Source organism: Prenolepis imparis, unplaced genomic scaffold (genome assembly GCF_030444845.1).
Source record: "Prenolepis imparis isolate NDT839.2.m4 unplaced genomic scaffold, iyPreImpa1.0 SCAF_6, whole genome shotgun sequence".
Lineage (NCBI taxonomy): Eukaryota > Metazoa > Arthropoda > Insecta > Hymenoptera > Formicidae > Prenolepis > Prenolepis imparis.
The window spans coordinates 17,342,194-17,367,515 of NW_028141164.1; the positions used below are offsets into that span (position 1 = coordinate 17,342,194).

Consider the following 25,322-nt stretch of genomic DNA (forward strand, 5'->3'; position numbering starts at 1 on the left):
CGGCGACTGGCTCGGCGACCTCCTCGGGGTCATGATCCTTCCGCTGTGTTGCATGGTTGGCTCCATCTTGTGCAGCCTTACTTCCGGCTGCAAGGTTACACAGACAAAATGTCTCACAAAATCCCAACAACCGATGACCAACCGATCCACACTAAACAGTACCGATTCCCGCCGATCCAAGGACGAGATAAACAAACAGGTTAGAGAATTATTAGACAACGACGTAATAAAACCTCGGAGTCTCCCTACAATTCGCCCCTGTGGATCGTCCCTAAAAAGCCCGATTCAAAAGGAAACAAGCGTTGGAGAATGGTCGTCGACTATCGAGCGTTAAACGAAAAAACGATAGGCGATGCGTACCCGCTACCAAATATAACATAAATCCTCGACCAGTTAGGGAGCGTAAAATATTTCAGCATATTTGACCTCGCGTCCGGTTTCCACCAAATACCGATGCATGAGTCGCACGCGCAAAAGACGGCTTTTTCAACACCTCATGGGCATTACGAGTTCAAACGAATGCCATTCGGTTTAAAAAATGCCCCAGCGACGTTTCAACGACTCATGGACCAGGTTCTATGCGGACTACAGGAAACTGAACTTTTTCGGGGCCTGATATTTTTGTCTTATCAGTACCTTATCAGTATTGTATAAGCATGTAACGCCATTTTTCTATAAGGTTCATATCAAATAATATAAGATATCATTATCAGGTCCTTATAAAATTATAGTCGGGTCCTCATAGGGACCCAACTAGAAATTAAGATAGAATTCCGATAAGGACCATATACTGTTTGCCTGATTTCGTTGTCAGGACATGATATTTTTGCCTTATCAGTACCTGAATGAGCATATAACGCCATTTTCTTATAAGGTCCATTTAAAGTATCATTATCAGACCCTTATAAAATTATATCAGGTCCTCATAGGGAAATATATAAGGTCATAATTAGGTATTTTAATGAGAACCTGTGATAACGATAAAATAATTTCTGTTTGGTTATTGTCAAGATAATTATATATATTTTTGATGTGACAATCATAATTGAAATAGAATTTAATATTGTTAAAATTTAAGATTATTAAATTCTTCTAAAAAAATATAGATTGTTGTATATACAAAACAGTGAACGTGTTAATTTATATAAGTTTTGATTTGACTTTTTTTTCTATGGAGGCGATATAAATACATATATAAAATAAATAAGAACTTTATAATTAAATAATAAAAGATATTAATCTAAATAATGTGCATATTTATTTATATTCACATAATACATATATATGTATATGTGCACTATTATTTTTTATGCACATATATTATGTACATATATATTATAGTGTTTTTTTGCAACAAAACAAATAATAATAAAATAATAATAATAATAATAATAATAATAACATAATAATAATGTAATATTAATGCTAATAATAATAATAATGTAACAATTTCGAAAAAGTATATTCTTATTTAACATTTGTTGAAATTTAAATATTTAATTAATTAGTAAATGAAATATTTAACATAATAAAACATTTAACATATAGAGCGTACTACTCGGATAATTCTTCCGTATTTTTCGTGCGATCTCGACGTTTCGCCCGTTTCCGTTCCAATCTTTTACATTATTAAAGATTGCCTGTATCGCTCCTTTAAACTGCCTCTCTGATAAAGGATTTTCTTTTTTTTAAATTTATTTGATACAGCAGCTAAGGATATAAAAATGAAACAAAGTATTTAATTACGAATATAAAGCTCAATTTTTTAATTTTTATATTTTAAAAAATTGTAGTTATATAATAATACCTTCTAAACAGTTATAAAACTCTGTTTCTTTAAAAACTTTTTTCCCAGCCATTTTTTTTACCGTGGTATAATTTTTTGCAACGTTTTGGGAAATGTATTGCCTAATAATCGTCTATAGAACGTTTTATATGATAGAGCTAAAAAAATTAACTGTTATTAACAAATGTATTATACACATATACATTATTTACTTATGTAACACATACATGTATGTATGTGTGTCTGTGTGTACATATATATACTTACAATTTTTTTTAAATATTTTGTATTTGATTTTAATTCTTCGTTGAATTGTTCAAATTGTTCCATGGTATCACATGGTAATGTAATTGGATTCTCATTATCCTCCTCATCTTGTGATGAAATTCTTGATTGTTCTCTATTTACTTGGTCTTTTAATATTGATAAAATATTTTCCACGTTTACGATAAGATTGGTCTTTTAAGATTGGTCTTTTAAGAACTGTCATTTTGTTTGTTAATTCTTGTAATTTTTCCTCTATTTTTTTTAAAGATTCTAAAAGTTCAAGAAAAAATTATCAATATATAGAAATTATCAATATATCACATCTCATTCACAACTTAATTTACCTTCATGCTTGCAATTAGTTTGAGTACATTTAAATGTTTTTGAAGAAGTCGATGATCGCTCATCTTCAGTCGATCTTTCAGAAATATCATTTGCTAGTTCTTATTCCTCCTTCTCCGAAGAAGACTCATTTGACCGTTTTCTATGTATATTTTATTTTTTATTTTTTTTTCTAAAAATAAATATTTTTAATTAAATTATTTTTGTTATTATTATTTTTATTATTATTTGATATGACATGATTGTGCTAATTTTTGTAATCATATTTTTAACGTACCTTCTCTTGAACCTTCAAAATTTTTTAAAAAATAGAGAAAACTATTACAAGAATTACAAAGAACGCAAAGTATATAATTGTTCTTAAAAGACTCATTTTAAAACTTACTTCAGATATGAAAAATATTTTATCAATATTAAAAACTCAAGTCCAGAGATCAAGCAAAAACTTGATCACAAGATGAAGAGAATGATGAGAACCCGATTCAATTACCATGTAATAGCATTAAAAAATTTGAACAATTTAATGAAAAATTAAAATCAAATAAAAAATATAAAAAATTATAAATATATGTGCACATTATATATGTAAACCTATATGTGTATAAATACATTTGATAATAACAATAAATTATAAATTATAAAATCTAAATTAAAATATAAAAATATAAAATATTAAAATATAAAATTAAATTAAATTAATTAAATTATTATTATTATTAAAACTTACGAAAGGATTCGTCATGAATTTTTTTCGAAAACGATTGTTGATTTTCATCAGTTATTTATTTATATCTCATTTCTTCGAAATTGTTTTTCGATTTACTCCCAACATCTAACTCACTGTCCGTTGTAAGGACATATTGCTGGAGATTCAATTTTTTTAATTTTTTCTTTGCTTCAGAATACGTTCCTACATAATAAACGTACATTTAGAGTATTACTTATAAATATCATTAAAAAATAGTAATATTTTTTTCAAATAATTGTTATATAAAAAAACTGAGATAATAATTGTTTTACAACGCAAATAATTTATTTCTCAAATAGTTTTAGAATAAATTTAAAAAAAATTATTGCGTTTGTTTACAATAAATTATTGACAAATAAGCATATACTGAGGAAAAAATAAGTAGATCCAACCAAATGGGCGCTCACATACTGCCAATAAAACATATTCTTTGCAATATAATTATTTGCAATATAATAACCCATATGGGATGTTTAATCTAAGGACAACATATTTGTTTCAAACAATAATTATATTGCAATAAGTATGTTTTATTGGCAGTATGTGAGCGTACATTTTGTTGGATCTACTTATTTTTTCCTCAGTATATGCTTATTTGTTAATAATTCATTGTAAAGAAACGCAATGATTTTTTTTAAATTTATTCTAAAACTATTTGAGAAATAAATTATTTGTGTTGTAAAACAATTATTATCTCAGTTTTTTATATAACAATTATTTGAAAAAAAATGTTACTATTTTATTTCTTTTTTTTCTTAGTGTATTAATAAAAATATGATACAGTTTTGTGTGTGTGTGTGTGTGTGTGTGTAAAAACTAAAACTTTTTTTTATTTACTTGCTTTCCCGCGTGACTGCACAATGTATTTCGGCCATGAGTAATCCGGTGGTTGACAATTTATTACTAGATTTCTTAATTTTATTTAATTAGCTAATCTTTCTTTATTATAAGGCTGTGGCATAAAATGACATAAGAATTCATTTTTTTTAACATCCCACATAATCCATTTCTTTGGCACAATATCAACACTTTTAATATTGTTTTTTATGCCTTTAAATTCAATTAATCTATATTTATAATCATTACTCATCTGCAACTGTAAAAAATATTTTTATATAACTCATGAATTTTTTATGGGAAATAAAGTAATATAAACAATTTTTAAAATTTTAATTAACACACCTTGAAAGAATGCAAAAATGTAATTTATAATAATTTTTATTATGTTATTTACAATGCGACAGGCGTGGCACGATATATATAAAAGTACGTTTTTACAAACATTTGGTTGCTAAGTAAAATATATGCCGAACGCTCAATGACGTCTCAAGTCCATGAAGCAAAATGTTCAAATTATAAACTTGTTTCTTTACATATGTAATAGTGCTAATACATAAATTTTTTCTTTCTCTTCTACACTGAGATTTATATTTATCATTTTTTTCTGTATCTCATTTACTTTATATGTACCAATCCTTCCATATCTTTTCGTTACAGTCCACGCTAATAAATATTTTGAATCACATGGATAATTATACATAGATTTCTTTTTTTTTAAATATCACCACAAATTTCTATTTGTTTTATATGCGTTTGATTCTCCGAAAGATAAATATTATTAATTTGCATTATACTGCCATTAAAAAGCAAAACTGTGTTATTAGATGATTTTGTTGTTAAGAGCACATCTTTATACTTTAATTCTTTTATATTTATTTTTCCGGAATTTTGACAGCTTGATCTTTTTAGAACTTTAATTCCAGATGATACGTTTGGTTGTGCTTAATGAATACCAGATATTTCATTGTAACGACGGCATATTTGCGATAAAGGTTTATTGCCATTACGTAATAATTTCTTCATTTTTCCTAATGCATTTTCGAACGGAAATGATGTAATGTCAGATAGAGGACATTGCATAAATGATACATCATCCGCAATGTGCAGTAGGTTGTGGATGTTGCCAATTAAAAATTGCTTTCCATAAAATTTTGCTGTGAGATGTACAAATTTTTTCAATAAGTTTCGGGCATGCGTACAGTATTTTAGAGCTGTGTCTTTTCCCGACAAAATCCGTATAGCAGCGTGAAGAATTATAAAATGTTTATATATATCTTCCAGTAAAATTTTTTTAAAAATAATTGGTCCAATATACAATAAAAGAAAATGATATTCAGTAGCCTTAAATTTTTTAAATTCTGAAAGAGATCGAGTTGTTCTTTGGAATTCTTCTGGGATGTACTGTTGAATTTTTATTAACAGAGAAGATAATTTTGTTTTTGAATTGTACGATAATTTTTTTATATATCGTTTGTCCTTTGTACCTTCGAGCCAGCACTCCAATAGCTCCTTCATAACTCCTAAATAAAAGAGATGCATTGCATCAAGTGGAAAACTGTTTATCATGTCAATTGGTGGGTGAATATTAATTAAAGGAGATATTCCTTTGTGATGTTCACTATTTACTTGCTCTCTGAAGGAACGATCCGTTCTTATTTCATAATTACCACATGGGTAAATTGTCCGATTTTTATACCGTTCGCCACGTACTAAACAACGTTCACATGCCCAAAATCCGTTATGATTTTTTATACATTTTACAAATGAACGAGCTGGCCTATCGCAAATAAAAGCTTTAATACGAACTTGAAATACTTTATTATTTACATTTATTCCTTCAGATTGGAGCAGATTGATTTCCTCAACAAACTTTTCAAAATATTTTTGGATATTTTCTGGTTTTTGATTTCCACAATAAATTGCAACCGGAAATGGTTTATAAACATCAGGTTGATGAAAAATTTTGCATAAAATTGGTCAAAAACTTGTTGAACTGGACTTAAATAGTGGCAAACCATCTACATTTATAACCAACTCTATTATATTTAAATGTAAATCAGGATTAAGATACTTTACAAGGTTTGTAATTAAACCAAAATATACAAATAAACAATTATCATTTTCATCCAGTTTCTCAATTTTATAATTTTCACTTGTAGTTTGTAAAAATGTTTTAGAGCTTTTTGGTAATTGAGGTAAGATGGGTCGTAATATATTTAATAAACCATCTAAGTGAGAATGGGGAAGTGGCGGAAATTGAAATGCCCATTCTCGAAGATCATTTATAATATTATTTGATTTTTCTTCGACTGACGAATCTGATGAAACTGAAGAAATATTTGCAGACTCATTTTCTGACACATCCAAACCATCTTCTGACACGTCTTCTCGAATATCACTTTCCTCAGTATTATCATTATCTAATGATATATTTGTCTCGTTTTCCAAATGAAAATTGTTTTGTACTTCAATCGCTGACTCTGTCTGTATGTCACTGTCAAAATAGTTTTGTTGTTGAAAATTATCAACTTGAAACAATTCCGATTCTTCAGATGATGTATAACTTGATGGCACTGTTATGTTGTTTTCCGCAGAATTTTCGTTTCGACTTCTTTTTTGAAGCATACGATATTTTTGAACTCTTAAACGTGTTGAAACACGTTTTCTTGCTAATCTTCTAGCAAATAGATCCATAATATCGCACTAGTATAACCTTAATAACTGTCAAACGTCTTGGAACAAAATGCAGCACATTATGTGAAGTATGTACATTATTATTAGGTAACAAAATATATATGTGAGCCGGTTATGTATATAGTGAGCGATAATATTAAATACTGCGACATTATAGATCTGTTTGATAAAAGATTAACCAGAAGATGTTTTTCAATACGTTTAAGAATGCAAAATGTCGTATACTTCAAAAAAGAAATCGAAAAAAAATCTGCAGAAAATAGCATAACAGCCATCATGTTGTATGTCACATGAAGAATCGAAACTGCCTAAAATTGATAATTTTCAAAACTATTTTTACAGTGGCATACGATTAGCAATTAATATACAAAACAAATATTATTTCGAAAATGAAATAGATATATTATTAGATATTGAAAATCTTAGAATAATAATATAGAATGCAATGCTTTGGATATGTCAGAAGATAATCCTGTAAATATTTCTTTGATTTATTCATCAGATTCATCACTAAATACATGTGAAGAAAAATCAAGTAATATTATAAATAATATTCAAGAAATGAACATTTCAATTTCCGTTCTCGTTTAAATATTATTACGACCCATCCTTAATTGCCAAAAAATTCAAAAACATTTTTACAGACTACATGTAAAAATTATAAGAATGAAAAATTTTTTAAATCAGGAAACATCCAAAATTATTATTTTGAAAACTTTGTTGAGAAGTTAACGTACTCCAAACTGAGGGAGTAATTGTAAATAATTTAATTATTTCAAGTTTCTATTAAAGCTTTCATTTGCGATAGACCAGCTCGTTCATTTGTTAAAATGAATGTATACAAAATCATAACGGATTTTGGGCATGTGAACGTTGTTTAGTACGTGGCGAACGCTATAAAAATCGGACAATTTATCCAGGTGGTAATTATGAAATAAGAACGGATCGTTTCTTCAGAGAGCAAGTAAATAGCGAACATCACAAAGGAATATCTCCTTTAATTAATATTCACCTACCAATTGACATGATAAACAGTTTTCCACTTGATGTAATGCATCTCCTTTATTTAGAAGTTATGAAGAAGCTATTGGAGTGCTAGCTCGAAGCTACAAAGGACAAACGATATATTAAAAAATTGTCGTACAATTCAAAAACACAATTGTTTTCTCTGTTAATAAAAATTCAACAGTACATCCCAGAGGAATTCCAAAGATCAACTCGATCTCTTTCAGAATTTAAAAAATTTAAGGCTACTGAATATTATTTTCTTTTATTGTATATTGAACCAATTATTTTTAAAAAAATATTACCGGAAGATATATATAAACATTTTATGATTCTTCACGCTGCTATACGGATTTTGTCGGGAAAAGACACAGCACTAAAATACTGTACGCGTGCCCGAAACTTATTGAAAAAATTTGTACATCTCACAGCAAAATTTTATGGAAAGGAATTTTTAATTGGCAACACCCACAATCTACTGCACATTGCGGATGATGTATCATTCATGCAATGTCCTCTATCTGACATTACATCATTTCCGTTCGAAAATGCATAGGAAAAATGAAGAAATTATTACGTAATGGCAATAAATCTTTATCGCAAATATGCCATCGTTACAATGAAATATCTGATATTCATCAAGCACAACCAAATGTATCATCCATATATACATTATCCTTATCAGGACCTGATTAAATAATTGTATCAAATTTCGAATAGAAAAATGCAACATGTCCTGATCGGAACCCGCTTATGTAATCTTATAAAATTTTACTTATAGAAGAGCGCTCTCGACAAACGCTCGTCGCGCGAAAACGCTAACGCAGCGAGACACGCGCGAAGCGCCAGAAACCGCGAAATGCAAGCAATGATCTGCGACTTCGACCTGCTTCACTTGCAATTAGAACCAAACGCGTGAATATAACTAACCAATCAGAGACCTGTTTCCAAGGGCCTCTCCCGTTGGAAACGATAGAACGAAAAGGATATATAAGCCCGAGAGTCAGCCCGCGAGGAGGAGAATACAATTCCGAAACGCTAAGACGAAGAGTCGCTAGTTAAGATTCAAATCAGAAGTAACCAAATCACAAATAAAAGATCGAATCATTAAACAGAGTTACTACGACACGTTTAATAACTAACAGCCGAATACTGTACGAATACTCGAGAGAAGGGCGAGAATAAAGCAAAAACCCAATTTAATTGAAATAAGACGTGTATTCTAAGAGAAGAAGGTACACCACTTCCTACGAAGTGCTGCACGACCCGAGGGTCCTCATCCTATAATCGACGCAACCCCAGTGCCTTGCTCGAGGCACACAACATTTTGGTGACAGCGGTGGGATCACGCCGACGGACCGCCAGGACCAGCAGGAACCTGAAGGCCTGAAAACAATACAAAAGTATTAGAAAAATCAGGCACGTCGAAATAATCGACGGACAACATAGAAAGCAGTATATTAAAAATTAAGACCGGCAATATACACACATACATAACGTATGGAAGCAGGCACGCCAGTTAGAAAAGCAGCTGACGGAAATAAGCAGAAGCCACAGTACAGTGAAAGAGAAGGACGGACAACGCAAGCAGTACGAAGAGCGATAAGCAAGCAGCTGAGAATCGAGTAGTGTCACGTCCCGGGCGGTCGCGGCGTGAAAATCGCGGAGCGTACTCGCGAACACGTGCTCGGACCGTTGCACGGGGCAACGTCGCGTTTTCGGATCAATGTCCGGGGATTGCCTGCGACGAGAGGCTTGTCCGGATGGTTACATGTAACGGTTTAAAGATTCGCGGGAGCGTGTGATGAAAGGGTTTTATTCTAGGTATTCTCGGAAACGTTCAAGTGAGTCGTCGACAGCATGGAAAATTGTTATACCGTGTTGCCATCACTGTCGATATAGGGGGTCTCTTGGTTATCGACGTACCGTAGGTAACTGAGCTGGCAATGGTGACAGTGTAGACGGGGGTCACGAGTTTCCGACAGTCGGCGGAGGTTACACACTGAACACGTTGTCCCTGTCGGTAGGTGACCGATCACAAGTAGGTGCTTTCCAATGATTAACCAATCATCCCTTACGACAGTGCGACTACGCATATGACAATCCACGCAGAGTGCAGCATTAGTATCTTTATGGATAAAGCCGACTGCGATTTAACAATAAGTGCGTTCAGTTTCGAGATGGGTCTCAATCTCGTCAGAAGGCGGGAAAACGTACTCGGGTTTACGCGGACACATTGGGATCCCTCATTATTAAAACAACTATAATGCTAAAAAGTAGTAATAATAAATGTTGATAATAATAAAGGAAATGGGTAGTCACGCTATCATCAAAGGCGCAACAAGACACGGCGCATGCTATAAAAAATACGTGTGTCAAGGTTTACTTAATATTGTTGAATGGTAAAAATATAATATTACAATGCAAAATAATATTGGAGAATATTCGTTCTCTAATACTGGCACGAAAAACGAAACCGGCCGGAGAATTTGGAAAGAGAAATCGTTCCCTAGTTTTTATGGCTGATCCTTTTTTTTATAAGGACCTGAGTTTCACTTTTATGACTCTAGGTTGGAAAAACTGAGTTTCACTTTTGAAACCCTGCAGCAAGACCTTACACTAAATATTATTTTAGTTTGGTTTGCCCGTTGAAGAATTTGTTCATTTACTAATCTGGAACGTTATTGTTACTCTTAAGTGAGACCGAAGGATCTTAAGTCGACGAGAAATATTTCTTTCACTTACCTTTTAGTCGAGCTGTAGTGGATGGGTGGCAGTTCCCCGATGCCACAGTATATCCAGTAGCGCAACTCTTTCGATTTTGTGTTGCCCAAAATGGAGTGCGCATGCGCGAAGTAAGCGAGTTGCCCAGTAGTGCCATATGAACTTCTCTCTCACTCACTCTTACTTGTTTCGGTCTCTCTCAGTCTCATTTAAATGCCTCAACACATTTAAATGCTCTCTTTAAATGTTATGTGTACATTTGATGGCAGAAATTGGCGGCAATAGTTAGAGAGAGAACAAACAAGAGTGAGCGAGAGAAAAGTTCAGATGGCATTACTGGGCAACTCGCTTATCTCGCGCATGCGCACTCCATTTTGGCCAACACTAACTTCAAAGGCGCCGACAGAGAGTTGCGTTACTGGATATACTGTGCCGATGCTTTGGAGTGGCTTCTCGTATTGTTCGTACAAGACTTCAGCTCTGCGTCGGAGATACCCGGATTTGTGGGGGTCGTTTTCTGGGATGGATTCGATGAATTTAAGCGACGGCAGTACTGGATGCTCGAACTCGCTGGTCGTCAATTGTGCAGGCCACTTTATTAGTTCGGTATTTTTGTTATTATTATTATTAATCTCTAAGGGTGTGTTCCCTTTGAAAAGTTTATCGTACTCTGAGTCGTTATGGTATTCGATACCGATAACGTCCAAATATTTATTCGGTACCGTCGGATAGTAGAGTTGTGCGGTTAGGCGACGAAGCTGATTTTTCCTACCTGCACGGCATGTCTTAGGCATTATGAATAATATTAGACATTCTGAAATATGTGTATCGTTTGCAATAGTTCGAACGTGCGGCGGTCCTCACTGTCGAATATTGTTCTCGATATGTAACAACGAGCGGTTCGTCCTCTCGGAGCTGTTACCACACAATTCAGAATTTCATAAAAATAGTAGAGATATGAATTGTTGAGCGGCGATGAGCGATTCGTCCTCTCTAGATCGTTACTCAAATCCAGAATTAATAACAAAGCCAGAAATTAATTTTATTTAACACGTGCAGATCGAACAGTCAGTGTTTCTTTCAGGAACACGCGGATTATAGAATTAAGGTTGAATAATGATTCAAATTGAATATAACACAATATATTTAAAAAAGAATTATTGTTACACACTTTTAGTATTAGATGAATAATAGTTGAAGTTAGACTTCGCACACAATTATAACTAGACTTAGAATTAGAGTTAGAATTAGAGTTAGATTTAGTCAGAGGGTTCAGAGTTAGAACTGGTCTGGTCGGAGTCGCGATTATAACTGACTAAGTTTGGGACTGATCTGAGGTCCTTCGTTTCGGCGGCTCGGCGTGCGGCGGCCCGAGGTGGGGGACGCTTGCCGTAGTGGGAAAGTTCCCAGGCGCTACGCAGCGCCTCGTTTAGGCACTAGGCAGAGTTAGGCATCATGGCCGTCACTGGCGCGCTTTTAAAATGGCGCTTAAGGAACTTAGAATTATTTATATGAGAAACATAAGAAAATGAAAAATGTATAGCGGCCGGACGTGACAATAGGATCGCCAACCCCCGTTGTCCCAAGGACAACGCCGACCTACGACAATCTCACGGACAACGCGTCATCACCGACCTGCCGTATCAAGCACGAGCACCAAGTCGCCAGCCGTTATCAGCCCACGAGCGATCGAGTTGCATCAACAGTAGCGACAAGCCGTACCGAGCGATATAGAGCGTAAAGATGCGAGCCGTAATACTGTAAGTCCGATCTTTATAATATTTCTGCGTGAATGTCGGAAGGGAACAAGACACCCCCGAAACCGATAGCGAACAAATCTTGGCTACACAGCGACTCAGCCAAACGAGCGATTCAAGCGTTACCATTAACTGTAGAAAGACTCGAGCGAGTTCGTAGAAAATTAGAGAACGAATATTCAAGCGAAAGCGAAGACGAATTACCCGCGAACGTCATTGTTAAACGCGAGTTCCCCTTCGATAGCTTTGACGAAAGCATACTAAAGGCGCGAACAGACGGTAATAACGAAAATAAAGAGGAAATTAAAATACGCGCAAGCCAAACCCCTAGCAACGCGTCGCAGAAAAGCGGATGGTCAACTACGTACGATAGTAGCGATTTTGACTCTAACGAAGACAACATGTCGGTAATGCACACTCCACCAAATGGTGCAGCAGACGTATCCGTGGGTGCTGTTGACCGCGAAATTGGTCGCCTACGCGAAAATATAGAGCGCGGAAACGCACAGCGCGTAGAAGTCGACGTACACAGGACACCCGTCGAACATAGGACACCCGTCGAAAACAACGCGAAAGAGGAAAACCTTTTGATGCGCGACGTATTACAAGGCCTACGAGACCTACGAATTGAAATGCGGACAGAAATAAACAAAATGCACGATTCGAGGTCACGCGGAGAGATATCAGACGACAGTCGTCAAGGCTCCCGCGAACGCGCACGCGAACGGGATGGAAATAGGCACCGCGATAATCGACGACATCTCCGTGAACACACCCGTACCAAGATGCGGGAGAGAGATACGACAGTCGGCAAGAATTACGCGAACTCACTCCCGAGCGAGACCGAAATAATCAACGTGATCACCGCGACTACCCTTGCGATCGCGACGCAGGAGATCGACGGAATCTGCGCAGACCCACACGCGAACAAGGAGCAGATAGGCGCTACAATAGGCAGAGAAGATCCCGCGAACGCATTATGATCGAGAATCGGACGAAGAGCACGAGCCTCGTATGGCTTACGGACAAACCGAGCGTGACATACGAAATAGGCGAAATGCCTTACAACACTACATGTCACTAAAGGAAGCGCGAATAATGATACCAGAGTTCGACGGCACAACGCGAACCCGATTACAAGAATTTTTAAACTCCTGTACCTACGCGATTAAAAATATTCACCCAGATGACGAGGAAGTGCTAATCCAAGGAATATTATTTACCAAATTACTGGGAAAAACCATGCAAGATTTCGAGATATTCAAACGTTCGAAGAGTTAAAAGAACAACTCGAAAATTCTTACCAAAGTAAGCGAAGTACAGCGCATTTACAAGTCGAGTTCAATTCACTCAACCTTTAACGAACCGGCACAGAGTTTCGGACAACGCGTCGACAAACTTGCCAGGAAATTATATAGCTCAATGATTGAGGGAGAAAAGCGTTCGAGCACATATAAGCGTGCTATTTTAGAAACAATACAAAGTCAAGCATTACTTAATTTCCAATTCGGGTTACGTAACGAATTGAAAATATTCGTGCGATCACAACGATACACAACACTCCAAGAAGCAATAACGGACGCAACCGCAGAAGAAAAGCTAATAGGATCTAACACATCGCGAACGACAAATGCATCGCAAAGTAAAACCGGGCAACAACCGCGACAAGGTCAACATAAAATCACGCAATGCTATAAATGCGGAAAAACGGGACATTACGGACGCGATTGCCGCAGCAGTAAATATGCGTTTCCAAGACCGGACAAGCCCCCTCGCGCAAATACCGTAGAGAAATTCTGCAATTATTGCAAAAATCGCGGACATAATCGCGACGAGTGTTGGACTCTAAATGGAAGGCCGAAGACAAATACACCGGACCGCGATAAGGGAACTGATAATAAAAAATTGCGAAGCATTAATAGAATTGAAAACCGTAAGAAACCGCAATCGCGAAAAAGAGATACCGAATCCGAGCATAGCAGTGACGAGGAAGAAAGACAAGAAGAAAAGAATAAAAAGGCTCGCGCGATAGAATATCAGGTGACTCACGTGCGACAGACGCCTCGTGGAGCAGCGAGTCTGAATTTAATAACTCTACCAATACGCGAAGTAAAGAACGGCAAGATTAATATGACATACGATTCTGGAGCTACAGTCTCTCTAATAAAAGTTAAACATCTGAAAGGTGAAACCGAGATATACAACGACAAAATTACTTTGATCGGCATAACCGGGCATAAAGCGCGAAGAATAGGAAAATTCTACGCGACATCGATTTAGACGGCCGAAAAATCAAACACGCGATTTATGTCGTAAAGGACGACTTCCCAATGGAATACGAAGGAATCATAGGAATCGATTTTCTACAAAAGCAACAAGTCGCGTGCGATTACAAAAAACAGGAAATTCAAATAGAAAAAGCCATATTAAAATTACGATCGTACAATAAAATTCAATTAAAACCGCGTAGCGAAACAATAATACAGGCGGCAACGAATCGTAATAAGATAGGCGTGATAAAGGCCGAAGAAACAGCACCAGGAATATACGAGGGCAGTTCGATAAGTCAGTGACTTTTACAAGATATGGCACTCAAATCGCAATCTAATTTTATTTCTGATATTTACCATCTTATTTAAGTATACACACCAAGTTTCAAGTAGATCTGTCAAATAGAAATTTTTTGACAGCGTTCTAAAGCGGATAAGTTGTGTTTTTTGCTAAAATGGAAAAAAGTGACTTTCGTGTGCTAATAAAACATTACTTTTTGCGTGGAAAAACCATTAAGGAAACTGAAGAAAAGCTAAAAAAGTATTATGGGGACTCTGCTCCGTCGCATGGAATGGTTCACAAGTGGTTCACTGAATTTCGCTTTAGAACGCTGTCAAAAAATTTCTATTTGACAGATCTACTTGAAACTTGGTGTGTATACTTAAATAAGATGGTAAATATCAGAAATAAAATTAGATTGCGATTTGAGTGCCATATCTTGTAAAAGTCACTGACTTATCGAACTGCCCTCGTATATTGGACGATGCATGGTAGAACCAAAAAATTTGTTGTGCCCCGTCAGTATAATTAATACGACCGATGAGACCGTAGAGATTAGTACACCGCTCGTAACCGTAGAAGACATATGTGAAAATAACGCACACCAAGTATACACGATATACACGGGCGACACTCATAACTCGTCAACACGCGACGAACGAATCTGACAATTATTACGCACGGATCATCTAAACGTCGAAGAAAAACGCTCAGTACAACGGATATGCGAAGAATATAGCGATATATTTCATTTAAATGAAGAACCACTGACATGCACCGCGACGATAAAGCACGAGATAAACACGCGCGCCGACACCTCGCCCGTCAACGTAAGACCATACCGCCTTCCCGAGAAGCATAAAGCAGAAGTAAATAAGCAAGTGCAAGGAATGCTAAAAGACCAAATTATTAGAACAAGCATAAGTCAATGGAATGCTCCATTATTAGTAGTGCCGGAAAAAGCCGATGCGTCAGGAAAACAAAGACTCAGGGTAGTAGTAGACTTCCGAAAAGTTAACGATTTAACTATAGGCGATTCATTTCCCCTGCCTAATATTACCGATATATTGGACCAGTTAGGGAACGCCAAATATTTTACGACGCTTGATCTAACATCAGGATATCACCAAATACCGATGGCCGAGCGCGATAAAAATAAAACCGCCTTTTCAACCCCCTATGGACACTACGAGTTCAACCGAATGCAGTTTGGATTAAAAAACGCGTCTGTGACCTTCCAACGATTAATGAATTCGGTACTAACAGGGATACAAGGGCTCAGATGTCTCGTTTATCTCGACGACATCGTAATATACGGATCCAGCTTAGAGGATCATAACAGAAGACTCGCGGAAGTACTACAGAGATTACGAAAACATAATTTAAAATTGCAACCGGAAAAGTGCGAATTTTTACGTAAAGAAGTAATATACTTAGGGCATATTATTTCCGAGAACGGAATATTACCCGATCCGTCGAAACTAGACGCGGTAAAAAATTTTCCGACGCCACAAAAAGTAAAAGACATACAATCGTTTATCAGACTAGCGGGCTACTATCGCAAATTCATTGAAGATTTCTCGCGAATCGCGAAACCGTTAACAAAACTAACAAAAAAGAAGTTTTTGTATGGGGAAACGAACAACAAATCCCGTTCGACACCCTAAAAGAAAAATTAATGACCGCGCCAGTGTTAAAATATCCGGATTTCATCGAAGAATTCAACGTGACCACCGATGCCTCCGACTATGCAATTGTTACGTCCGGGGGTGCAGTTGCGGCGTAAATTTTACGAAATTTAAATCGCGACCTACGAACTCGAACTGCGGGGCGGACTACGTCGTATTTCGGAATTACTCCGGGGATACCCACGACGACAGGTATTTCCTTTATGGTCACGGTTGCGTTTTGGGAGAAAGGGAGCGTTTCGTATAGGTTCGATTACTGACGAATCAGTCCATGTATCCGCGGAATCGTTCGAGTGAATCGTTGACGGAGTGGAAAATAGTGATTACTGTATTACCATCCGAGTCGATACGGTAGGGTTCTTCACCACGGCGGTACAGAAGGTAAGCTCGTTGGCAATGATAACAAGGGTGGTCGATGTCACGTGTTTTCGACAGTCGGTAAAAATTGCAGACTGAGCAAACGACTCCGGTCGGTACGTCGCCGATAACGAGGAGATGCTTAGCGCAAGTTAACCACTCAGATTGCACGCCAATAGGTAAACGCATATGGCAATCCGTACAGAGAGCGGCACTTGTTTCCTTATTAATAAAACCGATTATCCGTTGGCAATACGGGAGGTTACTTAGGGTTTCTTCAATAGTTTCTTCCTCGGAATCATCCTCGGGGAGAAGCAAAGTGGTGGGGATGTCCAAGTGTGACGGTATTACTGGACACTTAGGAGTTGATTGTTTAAACTAATGTTAGTTAAAATAAATAATTGCCATGAGGTCGATTTGAATGTTCTAACACGTTCACGAAGTTTCTAGATATTCTGGAAAGATTTAGAATTTTCCAAAGGGTTGACTGTAGGATACCTACTGCAGTTTTATGAGGGCCATAAACTGACCCTTGATAAAAAAAAAGGTTTCGCACGATTTCTCTTTTTGGGAGATGAGAAAATTTAAGACGCGCAGAGAATATTCTGGAAACCACGTGGTAAGCTAATATTTCTAAAATTGCAAGAGAATTTATTAGTTATTATTGTTAAGTGATTCAAAAATGCGTAGACGTAGTTTCCGAAATAGATTCTTGTATTTCGCGGGTTCCCGGGCAGAAGGGAGGCTCGTGTTGTAAAGAAATATCTTGAGCACCTACCTTATTTAATTTCCAAGGAATGGACAACGACTGGATGGCGATGATTCGGGGTACCCGCGTTGTAGAGGGTGTACAGGATGCCAGACCTTTCTGCAGATACCTTGTACGGCGTGGATCGTTGTCCGGGATGTCGTTCAATGGCACCTTGGAATTCTTGATTTCGATCGCGTGCAATTGCGTAGGCCACTCCCGTAATTTAACGTCCGCGTGATTATTATTATTATTATTAATGCTAAAAGGCACGGAGTCGCCGAACAATCTATCGTATTCCGCGTCGTTATGATAGTCGATTCCAATGAAATTAGAGAGACCACGTGTTGATTCAGTGCGATGTAGTCGTGCTGTTATACGCCGTAGTTGATTCTTTCTTCCTGCACGGCGTGTTTTAGGCATTATAAAATTTAAACATTCTGAACGTCGTTTCGCTTCTGCAATAACTAACGTGCGGCGGTCCTCACTGTTCGTTGTTGCTTTCGGCGAGAGATTATGAGCGGTTCGTCCTCTCTGAATAATCACTACGAGGTTCAGGAAATATTTCTATGTTATAGAATAGTAATTTGTTAGGAATGAATTACTTGACGCGTGTTTTAGGCATTGTAAAATTTAAACGTTCTGAACGTCGTTTCGCTTCTGCAATAATTAACGTGCGGCGGTCCTCACTGTTTGTTGTTGCTTTCGGCGAGAGATTATGAGCGGTTCGTCCTCTCTGAATAATCACTACGAGGTTCAGAAAATATTTCTATGTTATAGAATAATAATTTGTTAGGAATGGATTATTCGGCATGTGCAGGCGAGAGAATTCGAGATGCGTTTTAGAAATAATATAGGCTTGGAGATACACGAGGTTGGAACTAATTTAGAATGAATTTAGAATATATATATATATAACACTATTATTCTAGTATAACACTACGAGTAATACAAAATATCTAAGTTAAATTTTAGAGTTAGAATCTTAGAGTTAAAGTTAGAATTAGAGTCTTAGAATTAGAATTAGAATCTTAGAGTTAGAATTTGAATTTTAGAATTCGGAGAGAGTCTTAAAAGTGACTGCTCTGCTTGACGGCGCGATTAGAACTGAGCTCCTCTGGGCTCGCTCTGAGGTCCTTCGGTTTTCGGCAGCTCGGTTGCGGCGGCCGAGAGTGGGGGAACTCTCTAGGGTAGGGAGTTGCCGTGGTAGGGAAGTTCCCAGGTGCTGCGGAGCGCCGCGCTCAGGCACTAGGCGGAGTTAGATGTCATGGCCGGCATTGGCGCGCATTTCGAACGGTGTTATAAGAACTTAGAATTATTTTGCATAAGAGTGAAAAAATTTAAGTAGCCGGACGTGACACAATCGGAGCCGTGCTGTCACAGGGACCGATAGGCAAGGACCGACCTATCGCTTACGCCAGCCGAGTGTTATCTCGCGCAGAGCAAAATTACAATACGACCGAAAAAGAATTGTTAGCAATCGTATGGGCAGTTAAACATTTTCGACTATATGTCTATGGAACAAAATTTAAAATAACCCACCATAAACCTCTAATTTGGCTATTCAACGTCACGGACCCCGGATCAAGACTCATCCGCTGGAGATTAAAATTAGAAGAGTACGATTACGAGATAATTCACAAGGCCGGACGAGCAAACGCGAACGCGCTAAGCCGACACGTAACTCGAGATGTCACCGAAGGAAGAAAAAGAGAAATCTTCAAAGTAGAAGAAGAGGAAGACGAGGGAGAAGAAAAACTCGCCGATAACGCAAGAGTATATACCGAAGTGGAGAAGCAACAAATACTCTACCATCGGTACATCACCATCAGCCAGGACGCGCAGTGAGGCCGCTTCTACCCGAACACCTCCGACCTCGGAGGCGCAACCTACTAGCGGTGAGGATGGCTGTTCCCAATAGGCTCGTCGAGGCGTACCTCGACTCCCACCAAGCCGCCACCCCTCCGTGAGCACCCCACAAGCAAGGCACCCGGCCCGGTTCTCCCTCAGATTCAGGAACCAAGCCAAGCTATGTTTCCTTCCTCCTAAGGTCGACCATCCCGAGGAACAAGCTTCCTCGAGAATGCGCCTAATGCGCCGCGATGACGCCTTTGAGATCACCCGACATCCCCTGCCCCGGCTTTAGGGTAATTACCCCCAGCCTAACGACATTCGTCCAGTTTTCGGCTGTGACCGCAGCATTCGAAGGGATTTCAAGCGATCTCGCCAGTATCCAGTGTCACGTCCGGCTACTTAAATTTTTTCACTCTTATGCAAAATAATTCTAAGTTCTTATAACACCGTTCGAAATGCGCGCCAATGCCGGCCATAACATCTAACTCCGCCTAGTGCCTGAGCGCGGCGCTCCGCAGCACCTGGGAACTTTCCTACCACGGCAACTCCCTACCCTAGAGAGTTCCCCCACTCTCGGCCGCCGCAACCGAGCTGCCGAAAACCGAAGGACCTCAGAGCGAGCCCAGAGGAGCTCAGTTCTAATCGCGCCGTCAAGCAGAGCAGTCACTTTTAAGACTCTCTCCGAATTCTAAAATTCAAATTCTAACTCTAAGATTCTAATTCTAATTCTAAGACTCTAATTCTAACTTTAACTCTAAGATTCTAACTCTAAAATTTAACTTAGATATTTTGTATTACTCGTAGTGTTATACTAGAATAAAAGTGTTATATATATATATATTCTAAATTCATTCTAAATTAGTTCCAACCTCGTGTATCTCCAAGCCTATATTATTTCTAAAACGCATCTCGAATTCTCTCGCCTGCACATGCCGAATAATCCATTCCTAACAAATTATTATTCTATAACATAGAAATATTTTCTGAACCTCGTAGTGATTATTCAGAGAGGACGAACCGCTCATAATCTCTCGCCGAAAGCAACAACAAACAGTGAGGACCGCCGCACGTTAATTATTGCAGAAGCGAAACGACGTTCAGAACGTTTAAATTTTACAATGCCTAAAACACGCGTCAAGTAATTCATTCCTAACAAATTACTATTCTATAACATAGAAATATTTCCTGAACCTCGTAGTGATTATTCAGAGAGGACGAACCGCTCATAATCTCTCGCCGAAAGCAACAACGAACAGTGAGGACCGCCGCACGTTAGTTATTGCAGAAGCGAAACGACGTTCAGAATGTTTAAATTTTATAATGCCTAAAACAAGCCGTGCAGGAAGAAAGAATCAACTACGGCGTATAACAACACGACTACATCGCACTGAATCAACACGTGGTCTCTCTAATTTCATTGGAATCGACTATCATAACGACGCGGAATACGATAGATTGTTCGGCGACTCCGTGCCTTTTAGCATTAATAATAATAATAATAATCACGCGGACGTTAAATTACGGGAGTGGCCTACGCAATTGCACGCGATCGAAATCAAGAATTCAGAGGTGCCATTGAACGACATCCCGGACAACGATCCACGCCGTACAAGGTATCTGCAGAAAGGTCTGGCATCCTGTACACCCTCTACAACGCGGGTACCCCGGATCATCGCCATCCAGTCGTTGTCCATTCCTTGGAAATTAAATAAGGTAGGTGCTCAAGATATTTCTTTACAACACGAGCCTCCCTTCTGCCCGGGAACCCGCGAAATACAAGAATCTATTTCGGAAACTACGTCTACGCATTTTTGAATCACTTAACAATAATAACTAATAAATTCTCTTGCAATTTTAGAAATATTAGCTTACCACGTGGTTTCCAGAATATTCTCTGCGCGTCTTAAATTTTCTCATCTCCCAAAAAGAGAAATCGTGCGAAACCTTTTTTTTTATCAAGGGTCAGTTTATGGCCCTCATAAAACTGCAGTAGGTATCCTACAGTCAACCCTTTGGAAAATTCTAAATCTTTCCAGAATATCTAGAAACTTCGTGAACGTGTTAGAACATTCAAATCGACCTCATGGCAATTATTTATTTTAACTAACATTAGTTTAAACAATCAACTCCTATGTGTCCAATAATACCGTCACACTTGGACATCCCCACCACTTTGCTTCTCCCCGAGGATGATTCCGAGGAAGAAACTATTGAAGAAACCCTAAATAACCTCCCGTATTGCCAACGGATAATCGGTTTTATTAATAAGGAAACAAGTGCCGCTCTCTGTACGGATTGCCATATGCGTTTACCTATTGGCGTGCAATCTGAGTGGTTAACTTGCGCTAAGCATCTCCTCGTTATCGGCGACGTACCGACCGGAGTCGTTTGCTCAGTCTGCAATTTTTACCGACTGTCGAAAACACGTGACATCGACCACCGTTGTTATCATTGCCAACGAGCTTACCTTCTGTACCGCCGTGGTGAAGAACCCTACCGTATCGACTCGGATGGTAATACAGTAATCACTATTTTCCACTCCGTCAACGATTCACTCGAACGATTCCGCGGATACATGGACTGATTCGTCAGTAATCGAACCTATACGAAACGCTCCCTTTCTCCCAAAACGCAACCGTGACCATAAAGGAAATACCTGTCGTCGTGGGTATCCCCGGAGTAATTCCGAAATACGACGTAGTCCGCACCGCAGTTCGAGTTCGTAGGTCGCGATTTAAATTTCGTAAAATTTACGCCGCAACTGCACCCCCGGACGTAACAAAACTGGTGACAGCGGTGGGATACTGAAATTTCCGAGCTATGGTCGGGACGCGCGGAAGACAGGGAGATAAGGAAGAATCGGTTGAAAAGGAATTCGCGGGAAAGGAATTAACTGAAGCACAGCTCGCGGATATACAAGCAAAATTAAAGCAAAAGGAAGTCGAAATTATCGAAGCTCAAAATCGTATTAGAACTAGGGAAGCTCTCGCGAAAACCAAAGAAATCAGCCTAAGAGAGGAGGCCGCACTCCTCGAAGAGCAACGGAAAAGAGCAGATAAACGAGAACGCGAAATCGAAACGCTCCGCGAAAATATGGAAAGGAATCCGGGAAAGAGCCAACCCCAGGGCACCATCCCTGAGGATATGAATTCCCTCAAAAACGATCTCCTCGCGGAAATCGAAATATTACGCAATGAGGTGAATCGGCTGCGGCGAGAGCCCAGTCCGTCTATCAGACTCTCGGGCCAACCTCTACTATCGCTCGACGACTCCGCCGGGCATTCCGAGTTACCTTCCGGACGACCCCAGTCCCCCAAGGTCTCCTTTCGCGAAGCGACCGAAACCGTGCCTACTTTCGACGGTTATAATATACCGTTAAGGCAATTTACACGGGCATGCCAACGCGCGAAAGAAATAATTCCCCCGACATCCGAACGCAACCTCACCAAACTCTTACTTAATAAGCTTAGCGGGCGTGCCTATAGCGCCGTCGAGGGGGAGCCCTGCGAAAGCATCACACAACTGATCGACCTATTAAATAACGCATTCGGGCCCGCGAAAACGATCGATCAATACAGGGGAGAACTTAGTATCGTATACTTAAAACCCCAAGAGCACATGTTAGATTACATCAGCCGCGTCAAAGATCTACGATCCGCGATTTTAGACGCCGAACGCCGCGCAATGGGACGCATAGATAATGAGACAGCCCTAAGAATCGACGAACTCACGGCACGATCCTTCTGCGAAGGACTCCCTCTGCAGTACAGATTGAAGATGGACAGACGATTATACTCCGTCCCGTCTGAGGCGTTCGCGAGAGCGAAAGAACTCGCAAAACGGGAAGAAATAGACCGCGATCGATATAAAACACGTGACCGCCGCGAACCCGAACCACCGCGAAACGAACATACGCGTCGAGGATACGCTAATACGCCCCCGCGTAACGAAAATTATTTTCGGGAACGCTATCCGAACAATACGCGTAACGATCCGGTGAGATTCTCCGACGAACGCCCAACATATGGCGATAGACGCCAAAATTACAATAATACTAACACAAACACTAATGCGCCTACTCGTTACAACGACCGTCGCAATAAATGGTGCCGCTATTGCAAAAACAACGGGCACGAGATAGAAGAATGCAGAAAACGTGAATATAATAATAACGTGCAAAAAAATGAGTCGGGAAACGCACCGAGCCCCGCGGGAAGGTCGGGTACACCTCACCAAGGGGCCTCTTCTCAAACGAACCGCCCGATAAGAGCGATAAGCACGGAACACGATCCGGAAACACGCGAATCGCAATGTTAACTCCGAACGATTTTTCACATGCGCCCGCGGTCACCATAGCCGCGGGTGGATTATCGACCGAGACATGCTTTATGATAGACACAGGTGCAGCGCCTAATCTTGTTAAACAAGGACAAATACTCCCCAGCAACGACATTGATAAAAGTTCGACGATCTTCCTTAGCGGAATCACGAACGATAAAATAAAAACGCTCGGGACTATTAGCATAAAATACCTCGGTCACCAAATCAAACTCCACGTCGTCACCGACGATTTTCCAATCTCGCAAGACGGAATCTTAGGTTCCGAATTCTTACAAGACGCGTCTAAAATAGACTACGTCAAACGCTGCATCATTTGGCAAGGGGCCTCAATCCCTTTCAACGCCGAACAAACATTCACGATCCCAGCAAGATCGCGAACTACACTACCGCTCCGCGTTAGCGATACCAACGTTAGCGTAGGGTATATATCACGGATCCACGTAAACGATGACATCTACTTAGGAGACGCCATCGTCACCAACCGCAACGGCATAGCCTACATAAAAGCCGTCAATACAAGCGATAAGGATCTCAAGTTCAACTTACCTAGAATAAGTCTTCAAGAGATAGAAAAACTCTCCACATCCTATCCTCGAGACCATGAGGGCTCACCGCCCCCTTCTAAGAGTCGTAAAAGCACTCTCTCCAAATCCCATCCCTCGACCAAGAGTCATAAAACCTCCGAAGCCGCTCTCCCAACCTTAGGGCATGAGGAGACCTTCGCTAAGAAAACACAGTACGTCGCAACACTAAGTAAACAAAACACATCCCGTCCCGACGAGATTAAGACACTACTGCGACTCGATCATCTAAACACGGAAGAAACGAAACACGTACATAACCTAATACACACTTACAATGATCTGTTTCGCCTTCCTACCGACAAACTACACTCTACTAACGTCACCACACACACCATCCCAACGACCGACGAACTTCCGGTACACACAAAACAATACAGATACCCGCCGATGCACAAGGAGGAGATTAACAAACAAGTGCAAGAACTCATTGAGAATGATGTAATCCAACCATCTATGTCACCATATAACTCCCCCTTGTGGATCGTGCCCAAAAAACCGGACTCACAAGGTAACAAGCGTTGGCGAATGGTAATAGATTACCGAGCACTGAACGAAAAAACAGTCGGGGACGCTTACCCCTTACCAAACATAGTAGAGATCCTCGATCAGCTGGGGAGCGCGAAATACTTTAGTGTGTTTGACTTGGCATCGGGTTTTCACCAGATAAAGATGAACGAATCCCACACACATAAAACCGCGTTTTCCACTCCGTATGGGCATTATGAATTTAAACGAATGCCATTCGGGCTCAAAAATGCCCCCGCGACCTTCCAAAGGCTCATGGACCAGGTACTGTCGGGACTTCAAGGTGCCGAACTCTTCGTGTATCTCGACGATATAGTATTGTATTCCAGTTCGTTGCGAGAACACGAAATCAAATTCCACAAACTAGCGGAACGACTCAGAAGGGCAGGACTGCGCCTCCAGCCCGACAAATGCGAATTCCTCCGCAAAGAAGTCACATACCTGGGCCATGTAATAAGTGAAGCCGGAGTAAAACCCGATCCCAAGAAAATAACAGCGGTCGAAGATTTCCC

At 39.1% G+C, this 25,322-nt stretch overlaps 1 pseudogene; it reads right to left on the bottom strand.

The window, feature by feature from the left end:
* Window positions 1-1,554: 1,554 nt before the first annotated feature.
* LOC145937185 (uncharacterized) lies at window positions 1,555-3,170 on the bottom strand (annotated as a pseudogene).
* Between the last annotated feature and the right edge of the window lie 22,152 nt (window positions 3,171-25,322).